The following is a 10000-nucleotide window of genomic DNA, read 5'->3' on the forward strand; positions in this document are numbered from 1 at the left end:
TGTTAGCGAAGAGTACGGAAATTGGGAATTCCTCGATTAAGGGCTGGAACGATCAGAATTAATGTATTATCATTTCTGGAATACGAAGAAATAACTTCTTGGACTACGTTGTAAGGAATTACGAACAGCAAATACACCGTCGGATCGATAATTCAGTTCAGATATTGTTGTGTGTGCATGTCTTCCGCTCAGGCTGCCGGCACTGAACAAAAAGAGGCAAGGCAAGTCAAACATTGAATACTGATCTGCAGACGTAGCTCCACGCTTCAAAAGAAAAGCGCTCGAAATGAAGGTATTCTGCTGTTTTTCTGATCAAAATCCATTCAATTTCACAGAATAATTCTCCTCGAGGATCTTCGAAGTGTTTTTCACATTTCCCTGACAAAATTGTTCCAAATTTTCTCTCGAGTGCAAAAATAACTCAACTTGCCCATATATTATGGAAGTAAAAAGTTAAAATGTCTCCTTACGAGCTAGTGGCCCAACACGCCGGAGCCTATCCCCGGTTTCCGTAGCATGAAGCGACCAAGAGTATTTCTACTCCCCCCCCCCACCCCCCCGGGATGGGATGCTAATCCATCGCAGGGCTACCCGCAGCATTAAATTCGCTGGTACCCATTTATACACCTGGGTGGAGAGAGGCACCGTGAGAGTAAAGCGTCTTGCCCAAGAACTCAACACAATGGCCCCAGCAAGGACCCCAACCCAGACCACTCGATCCGAAGTTAGGTTAGGGTTAGGGAGGCCACCGCGCCTCCCACATATATGAAAGTAGACGCTCCAAACTCCCGGATATTAACAACAACAACAAAGGTGTGCAATGTCAAGTGGTTGAGTAAGATTCTTTAAAAACGATTTGTATTTGAAAAGATTTCCCCGCATTAGCCTCCATTGCAAGCTAGTTCCAGTACAATACTGAGAATACGAATATGCATATATGGTCCATTGGATAACCCGGTTGTCGAGTGTTTTTAGCACGAGCCAGTGGAAGATTTTGCAAACACTTCCAACGTCTTCGCCATTAAGTAAATTATCTTGTCTTATCAGATCCTTACGGTGTCTCTTAAGTCCAAGTACCAATGATAGACCGCATTATCGGAGTTTGTGCTGCACTTACAACTTTTGTGGTCACATTAGGGCCGTTTATACCAGAGAAAATAAGCCACGGCTTACACAGGCTAGGGCTTACATAAGACGCGAACTGGGCCATTTATACGAGTGCGGCTTACATAAGACACGAAATGCTCGTATAAATGGTTCGCGGCTAAGTTCGAGGCCAACTGGTCCAACGTAATTTATTTTAAAGCCTAGTTTTGGGGTAATTGACTGTGAGACAAGATATAAAATGGCTCGAATAAGCAAACCAGCGAAGAAAGATTACTAAACTAAAGTTTTACATGTAATCCAGTATCGATCAAGTGAAGTCGAAAGCGAACACTTGCGGTGTGCTGCAAAACTTACACTGGCTGAAATGACGCAATTATCAAGTTGCTTAACAATTTCAATACCACTACAAATAGTGAGAAGCTCTTCCTGGGCACTCCACATTCGCTTTTTGCTGAATCTTTTTCTTTAGTAATACGTGATTCGTTGCTCGCGCTCGCCATTTTTTTCAGGGGAATGGACGGGAGCGAAAAGGAAGTCTGGGCAATAATAACAAAACAAGTGCATGTGCAGGAGCCGTTCACCGCATGAGCAAGCCGCGGACAACACTTGAGTACATTTACATGACCACTTCCACGTCCAAGGTAAGCCGCGGCCAAGATAAGCATAACCCAAAACCCCAAGGCCAGGATAAGCCGCGGTTTGAGCTGGCTGCGGATGGAGTAAGCCATGAACTTCAATTTTGTACCATTTAAACGGGGTGTTTGCGACTTACGTAAGCCGTGGCCAGTGCAAGCTGCGGCTTATTTTATCTCGTATAAACGGCCCTATTGTACCATTTGACTAGATTTTTTTGTTATTCGTTCATCATTCAGTAGAGGGTCCCCAATAGGGTTCTTCAATCCCGCCATCCCGACCAGAATTTTCCCTTCATCCCGAAATCCCGAACGTTTTTATCGGTCAATCCCGATCCCAGTCATGACGCCACAGCATGAAGTCCAAACCTCGTTATCAATTACAACAACAGTTCCACCAACCTTCATGATCCAATTGACCTTAATTGTAGCGTTCGCTTTGAAACCGAAATGATGCTTGACTGTCCATTATTACTAGTAATTGAATCTGTTCATATTGGCCACTTTGCTAAACTCGATTGTAAGTTAATTTAGCAGTGTACCGGGTGATAGGCCTATACGACTCCCTAGCGCGTGTTTTAGCCTTCCAGTTTTGTAATTTGGCTCTCACAAGTATATATTTGATTGACCGCCTTCATTTTTTAATATATGAAGGGCGGGTTTTTAGATTTCTTTGAGCCAATGGTTGTTGCTCTTTTAAATGCCAGTCTTTCATGAGGACTTGTTTCAAGTTCGTCACTGCTGGGTTGTTCTGTGTAACGAAAGAACAAGATTCTTGGGATGACCTCTTTTACGTGACGTGATTTAAAGTTTTGGATGAGCTCTTCAAATATTTTTTTAAAAGAGTTTGTTCTGAGAAGTCAGAGTTTCGCCTTTGACGAAGCCTTTTTTGACTCCTGGTGGGTGGCACGAGGAGAAGTGCCTGCGTTGAAATGTTTCAGTAGGTTTGAAGTGCGTGCGCACATGAAGGGCTGAATTGCTCTTGAACCTTTCGCCTTTGTAAATGCCAGTGTTTGTATCCAGAAATGTCGTTTCTGTATCTGAAATCTCAGCCGTAAAGTTAATTGTGGGGTGGTGTTTGCTTGTTCAATGAAGTGCATTATCTCCTCTCTGTTTGTCTTTCTTTTGTTTTTTCTTCTTTCATTTGTACTTCTTTCTTATTTCCGCTCTTTCCCTTCGCATAAAAATGAGCCACGCAACCAATAATATCATGTACACAAGTAAAGCTATGATCCTCGCAGTTATGAACGTAATTTTTGCAATTGCTTAAAGAAGCCTGAAAGATTCAGGACTCCAACAGGGTTTGAACCCATGACCTTGCGATACCGTGCGACGATCTAACCAACTGAACTATGATCATGAAGCCACTGACGTTGGGACCTGGTCATTTGTGGGTTCCAATGTTCGCGTGAGGAATGAATCAACGATGAAATGATATATGAAATGGATCATATATGAGTCAGGAGTAGGGGAGATCTAGGGTAATGCTGGTTCAAGACTGCCGTTTACAACCTTAATAACAGTTGTCAATTGTCTTTTTAAAACTCTTATTAAAATAAATTACATGTACTTGTTATGTTAATGACTTGGGGTCCACTTTCTTCGCTAAATTTATGTACTTACCAGTTTTTGTATATATTATTGTGTAATTGTAAAATTAAACTCCATTGTGAAGTGTGGTTAGCCACACAAAATGGTCTCAACAGGAGAATAAACAAGTGTTACAACTACAACTAACCGAGTGCTCTACACTAGTTTTAGTTCTTTAAGAAAAATGCGTGAAGACCCTGAATCTGGAATACCTACGCTTGTTTTTCTTTTTTTTTCTTTTACACTGGAAATTATTTTTTTATAAATTGTCGTTTTAAAAATTTGTCAGGTGTCGTGGAACCCTGTAGTAAGAAGACGTTCTGATGTTAAAAGATCAATTTGGGATGCCAACTTATACCAATCACCTGTAACACCTGACACCTGGATATTGCCTGAGACTGCAATAACTTAATTTGCTTTAAATTGTTTTATTAACAGTTTGAAAATGTGTTAAGTAAAAAAGAACACACTTAGCAACGAGTGCACTTCACATGGAAACTTTAGTATCATGGTCACCTAAATGGTTTATTTTACAAAACTGACCAGACTTCAATGTAAAATAATACACCTGCTACGAGGGAAAAAGTTTCAGCGAGACCAGCTTTACATCCTATGCAATGCACCGACAAAATTGGCAACGGAAGATCGTTCATTTTCTGACTGGGTTGAACCTCTCCAGTATCAGCATATTTCTCGGATATTTTGCTTTCTTGAACATTTACTAGAAAACCCGAAACCAAATAATTGTAGACCTCCAAGAATTTACATGCTTAGAATTGTTCTTTGGTGTAAGAACTGGTGTCAAGCACGAGGTAACTAAGTAGATGCATTGCCTCGATCGGCGGCAAGTATTCCGGATCGAGCCTCGCGTCTAATAGCGTTCCAGGATCGAGTCAAACCACTGATTTTTTCTCCAAATGTAACTGTTTCACTATAATACTCCAATAATTCTGGAACAGATTTTTCGAGTTTCCAAGGGTTTTGGTCGACAGTACTGTCGGCCACGGATTGTGAGCTTTAACGCACTAGTCAATTGAAACCACGGCCCCCCGACCCCCAAGACGTAGCAGGGCGAGTAACGGGGACATGCATGGCCATGGAATTAGGCTTTTGTAACTCTGCATTTCTCCAGGGGTAAGGGGCAAGTCGCAATTATTAAAATTAGCGGGAATTTTTCTCTGGGCTTGTAATGCTAGCCTTGACAAAGTGGGACTTGGTTTGAGTATCGAAAAACGTTAAATGTACAGCTTCAACTTGACAGAAGCAACAGCCAATGCAGTCATTGTCGGCCACTTTCGGTCTGCCGTCGTGGCCGGTTAAAGTGGTCACAATTGCAGTAATTTGCACCTTTTGCTAAATATTCGTCATCAAACATCTTTATTAGAGCGGAAAATTTTTAGGACATTGTTTTGGTCTGAACATTTGTTCTTCCGAAAAATTTCGTCATTTAAAGTAATCAGCCGATTCCTTTTCGCCTTTCTGAAGGTTCTGACATAGCGTCCTAAGTGGAGCGAACAACGAGTACTCCAAAATATTTTAAAGTTGAAAACATATTAAATTCCTCAACAATAGTCTTTGTGTCAAGAAACATTAGAAAAAGTTTGTTCAATCTAACCTTGTAACATTTGTCTGCGTTTCCTCCAGGCCATTAAAGAAGATATGACGTCCGTAAATTCGAATGATGAATCTCCTCATGTTGCTTCTCATTTCGCGGCAATTTGCCGTGATGGTTTTAGAAGGGTTTGTATGGAATATCGTAAAAATTCGTTTATGGTCGTTGTAACCTGAATCTGTTCTTCATATTTCATGAAAATAATCTCAGTATAAATGTCTTTTAAAGACACTATCACTTTGGAAATCCGTCTCTTTTTAGCGGCGCTACAGCGGTTCAAAGTGGGCCAAAATCCCGTACATTTACTGTAAATTTAGATGCGTTTGCCCCCCAACCAAGATGGCGCCAAAAACCGTGGAAGGGTCTATTGGAACGATATGACAACCTTGTGGCAGGTATCGCGTAGGCTCGATTCGGGAAATGAGCCAGCGCTTACTTCCGAAGCCACTGGTGGACGCGTGTGGTGAGCAATTGTTTAAGTGATCTCCGCCAATCAGAGACTCACCTGCCCAAATGGAGCAAGCATAAATTATATTTTTAGAGGAAATGTCCAAATTGTGGCTGCGAAGGTATTCTTTAATTTGACCCGGCCTGTGTTCGAGCTTTACGGTGCTTTCAACGTTGGAAGCATTTAAAATGTATTCGAAAAGCCGTGAATTGTAAATAAGTAAGGAGGTATGATGAAAAATGAGCGGGAAAATGGACCACGTGGTTACATATTAATACCAAATTAGGTAAATAACCAATTCTGTATTAAATAGCCATATTTTTTCCAATGTAGTATCTGTGAAATGAGCGATTTGTAAATAACCAGTTTTCCATTTTGGTTACTTGCTAAATAACCAGATTGATATTTTGGTTATTCATTAAATAACCAGATTAATTAAGTTTTTGGTCATTTAACAAATCGTCAATTTTAGAGATTTGTAAATAACCAGTTTTTAAGTTTGGTTATTTAGGAAATAACCATTTTCATTTCTTTGGTTATTTGTTAAATAACCAATGACGGATTTTGGTTGTTTAGAAAAACGAAACTGTAATGTGGTTACTTACTTTTAACCACGTTTGTTTTGGTTATATACATATAACCACTTTAAACAATAAAAATACATTTGGCGCCCTATAGCACTAACATAAGCATAAGCCAGCATTATAATAATTCTCGGAAACAAGCTTGTGTTCTATTCTAACCTCGTTATTATTCCAAATGTATATTAAGACGCTAATCTTTGACTAATTAATATCGTAAATTGCAATTGAAAAGCAATTATATATTTTCCACCAGGCAAAACCATCGCGGAGGGTAAAGAGATGATCAACTGTCATCTGTTAAGAGGGTTTCTTCTGCAGTTACGGGAGAAGAGATTACGCAAAACAAAATAAACAAAAGACAGAAAACAAAACAACTCCAAATAAAGACTTACCTCAAGTGACCCTAAAATACAATGCTTTCCTGTACCTGCAGAAAGACCCATTAAGAGAAAGTCCATCAGCAGGTATTCTAGTAGCCGGAGATTTTAACCAGCTTGAAGTCAAGGGTTTATGGGGAAATTTCAACCTACGCAAACTTGTTCTTCGCGATTCGCGGCAAAAATTCGCTTGATCGGATTCTTCCAATATGCCTAGCTTATACAATCCTGCAATTCAAGGCTTCCTCCACTTGGCAAATCAGATCACCAATGGCCTTCTAGCAAACCCTCAGAAACAAGAAAAGATTAAAGCCATTCTGGGGAAAGTAAGAACAATGCATCCAGCAAACATCCTTGCGTTGATGATTTGCCTCAACAAACATAGGTGTTAAATGCCCAAGGCGTGAATGAAAAGGTGGAAATATTCACTCAAAAGTGACAACTATTCTCGACGAAACATTGCCAATGAAAACAACACAAATCCATCCTAGGGACAAGTCTCTGTGGCTTACTTCACATATCAAAGAAATTATTAAGCAAATGGACAACGTGCCTATAGCAAGGGAGACATGGTGAAATATAGACAACCACAAAGCCGCATAATTGATATCCAAGGCTAAGCTGAATTACTACCAATCAAAATCAAATCCAACACGAAAAAAAACACCCAGCGAAATGGTTTAAGTCAATCTATAGCCTCTGCGGAGCAAATGAATCTGGTCGAAATACTAGCGATATATCATCTGAACACTTAACACTCTACTGCAGATAAACTTCAAGACATCTTCACCAAACCATGGAAGGATCATTTTGGTTGATCCTGATGATGGATTACCAGATGCTGCCCCGAAGTTACCAAGCATTGGACAGGTTAAGAAGTTTCCCTCAACCCTCGTAAAACAACTGGTGTTGATAATATAAGTACATGGACTATAAAACGCTATGCTGAAGAGCTAGCAGTTATTATTCATGATATTATTTGTGCAAGCATGAATGCAAATATCCTAGTTTGTATAAACATGCAAGTCCAGTCCAGTCCAGTACAGAAACCATTGAAACGGATTTCAGACAAATATATGTGCTACCTGTCCTTCCTTGGTAAAGTCCAAATGTTCCTAAACAAAGATGCCTTCAAAGTCAAAGAAAATCAATATACCTTTTCATATATGGTCGGTCAACCGTATTATCTCTTATTTATAACGCAAACTATTCACCACACCTCAGGGGGTAGAAAAGCAATCTATTCCTTATTTATTGATTTCAGCAAAGCCTTCGACATGACATGGTCGATCATTTCATCCTATCCAAACTCAGAAAAAAAAGGCAAACATCTGTGGCTCTGGATCCAATGCTTCCTGGAAAATAGAGCCCAACAAGTGTACTATCCAACATCTAAAGCATGTCTGGCAGGAGTTCCACAAGGCTCTGTAGTATTACCGCTATTATTTAACATCGTCTTTATTGACGACTTCGTTGATTTCATACCAGAGGAACTTCGTGAACGAGGAATGATGTGTAAATATGCAGATGATCGTACTGTGTTTGAATGTCTGCAGAGCTGGTCTGTAGAAAACAACATGATGTTGAATCCAACAAAGACAAAGAATATGTCGATCTCTTTCCAGAATTCGTCAACTCAGGCCGACGCTCTGCATATCAAAGATGCGTATCTGGAAAAAGTACCTTAATTTAAGTTACTTGGAGTATGGCAGCAAAATAACCTGGATTGGAAATACCACATTGAACAAACTGTCAAAAAGGCAAACAAAAGAATTCACTATCTAAGAGAAACCAGAAAAGAAGGAATGCTATTGGAATATGCGTCACCGGTTTGGGGCGAACTGGCCCAGTACCTTGCAGATGACCTGCAAAGTGTACAAAATAGGATTCTGGACATCATTGGTGCTACTAAATCAACCCTGCCATCATTAGATGAAAGACGATCACAGTACACAAAACGAGAACTTGAAAGAACATATAGCACTGCTGAACATCCTAATCAAGTATTTATTAGTACGCATGTAAATGGAAACTATAGCCTCAGAGCAAATCAACAAATTAACGTAAGAATACCAACATCAGGCACTAAAATGTATGAACTCGTTTTTACCAAGAGCAACAAGACTAATTCTAAGATAATTTAAACCTATTAAATGTACATTCGTAATCTTACTTCACGCGTTTTATGATATGTGCTTATTTTACATGTAAATCCACTGTATGTAGTTATTCTTCTTCTTCTTCTTATTATTATTATTGTTATTATTATTATTATTATTATTATTATTATTATTATTATTATTATTATGAGCAGTTGATAAACGTATGGATGCTAAAATAGCACAACATAGGGCGCACAGCGTAACCTATGCGGGAACTATTAAAAAAAAACCTAATCAGTTAAATAATAGAGCGACTTTCAATCGAGTGTCGTAAAACTAAAACCAAAGGACGGAGAGAGTCCAGTTAACCAGTCAAAACTCGAAGTAATTACACGTAGCCGACACAAAGCACGGGAAAATGTGCACGCGCGAGCTGCGATTGGTTTTGGTTTCACTTCTGATTGGTTGAAAAAGTGGCGCGAAAACTTTGAACCAATCACTGTTTGAAGTAATGCAAAACCAAAGCAATTCGCTAATTACTTTCGACACTCAATTGAAAACCGCTCTACACGATAAAAGAGATAAATCTAATAAACAATCTAAAGTTCTCCGATACTAAAACTATATATTGAGCTCCTATTTATTATTATTATTATTATTATTATTATTATTATTATGAACTTGAGTATGCCAAGTGAATAAAGTCTCATAGGGCGCTCAGCGTAACCTATGAGACTACAAATTGTTACACTTCTAAAAGTTATAAAAACCTATTTGCAAGTATTGGAAAATTATTTACAATATAGTACTAGAATAACTTATGCATGTCGCTTATTTACAATTTATATTAAGAACAAAATTATATAAATAACAACAGCTGAATTGCAATCTGTAAACAAAAGTTATGTAGAACTTATAAAATAAATGATTTGTATAAATTAATTGAACTTCTAATGTATAGAACCAAGAGCCATAATGGCTCTTGATAGAACATAAAATTTAAATTTCCTCTAGTGTTTAAGAATATCCTTTAAATTAATGTTCATACGTAAAAATAAACTTTATACTCATGTAGTGTTCTTATAATATTCAGCCTTTCGAGAATTTCTTCTCATTATAAAAAAAAAAGACTGTAATTTTACTCAATATTCAACGTACTTGACACTACTGATTTCAGCATGTTTCGTAGCACATCTTTTGTCTTTTTTTCCCAGCAACTTCCATAGTTCTTCTTCCATATTCCTTGACCACCTCCGAGCACGTCCATGATAATTTTATACTGATAGACTGTATATCCAGGGCATCGTTCTTGTAACTCCCATCGTAATGGGCCATACTTTACTGTCTTCTCTTCATCTTTCGTTTCTCTGCTCTCGATCCACCGACAACTCATCTCCAAGACTACTACTTCCTTGCTTTTATGGTTTACTATCTTTGCATCGATTCTGTTAGCTTGCAATTCATGGTTCTCCCCATAAGTTGGTATATCCCACAATGCTTGGACATCTTCCGAGACGTATTCTGGTTTAGGCTTGATTGGTGAATACC

The 10000-nt window shown here is 38.8% G+C and overlaps 1 protein-coding gene and 1 long non-coding RNA gene across 3 annotated transcripts in view; one reads left to right on the forward strand and one right to left on the reverse strand.

Annotated features, from left to right (window-relative positions):
- LOC138046407 (inactive peptidyl-prolyl cis-trans isomerase FKBP6-like) overlaps window positions 1-7541 on the reverse strand; it is a 39202-nt gene extending 31661 nt beyond the window's left edge. Inside the window, exons 1-2 of one of the 2 annotated variants that reach the window (XM_068893046.1) lie at window positions 7436-7541; window positions 6366-6400 (exon numbers count right to left, since the gene is read on the reverse strand). The gene's annotated coding sequence lies outside the window, so the exon portion shown is untranslated. The remainder of the gene's footprint in view (window positions 1-6365; window positions 6401-7435) is intronic. The other variant, XM_068893047.1, reaches the window with a different exon arrangement.
- Window positions 1-8519, forward strand: part of LOC138046408 (uncharacterized) — a 12566-nt gene extending 4047 nt beyond the window's left edge. Inside the window, exons 1-3 of the long non-coding RNA XR_011131729.1 lie at window positions 1-292; window positions 1617-1748; window positions 7615-8519. The exon at window positions 1-292 is cut by the window's left edge and continues 4047 nt beyond it. This is a non-coding gene — a long non-coding RNA (uncharacterized lncRNA). The remainder of the gene's footprint in view (window positions 293-1616; window positions 1749-7614) is intronic.
- Window positions 8520-10000: the final 1481 nt, after the last annotated feature.

This window comes from Montipora capricornis, chromosome 4 (genome assembly GCF_036669925.1).
Source record: "Montipora capricornis isolate CH-2021 chromosome 4, ASM3666992v2, whole genome shotgun sequence".
In the NCBI taxonomy this organism is placed as follows: domain Eukaryota; kingdom Metazoa; phylum Cnidaria; class Anthozoa; order Scleractinia; family Acroporidae; genus Montipora; species Montipora capricornis.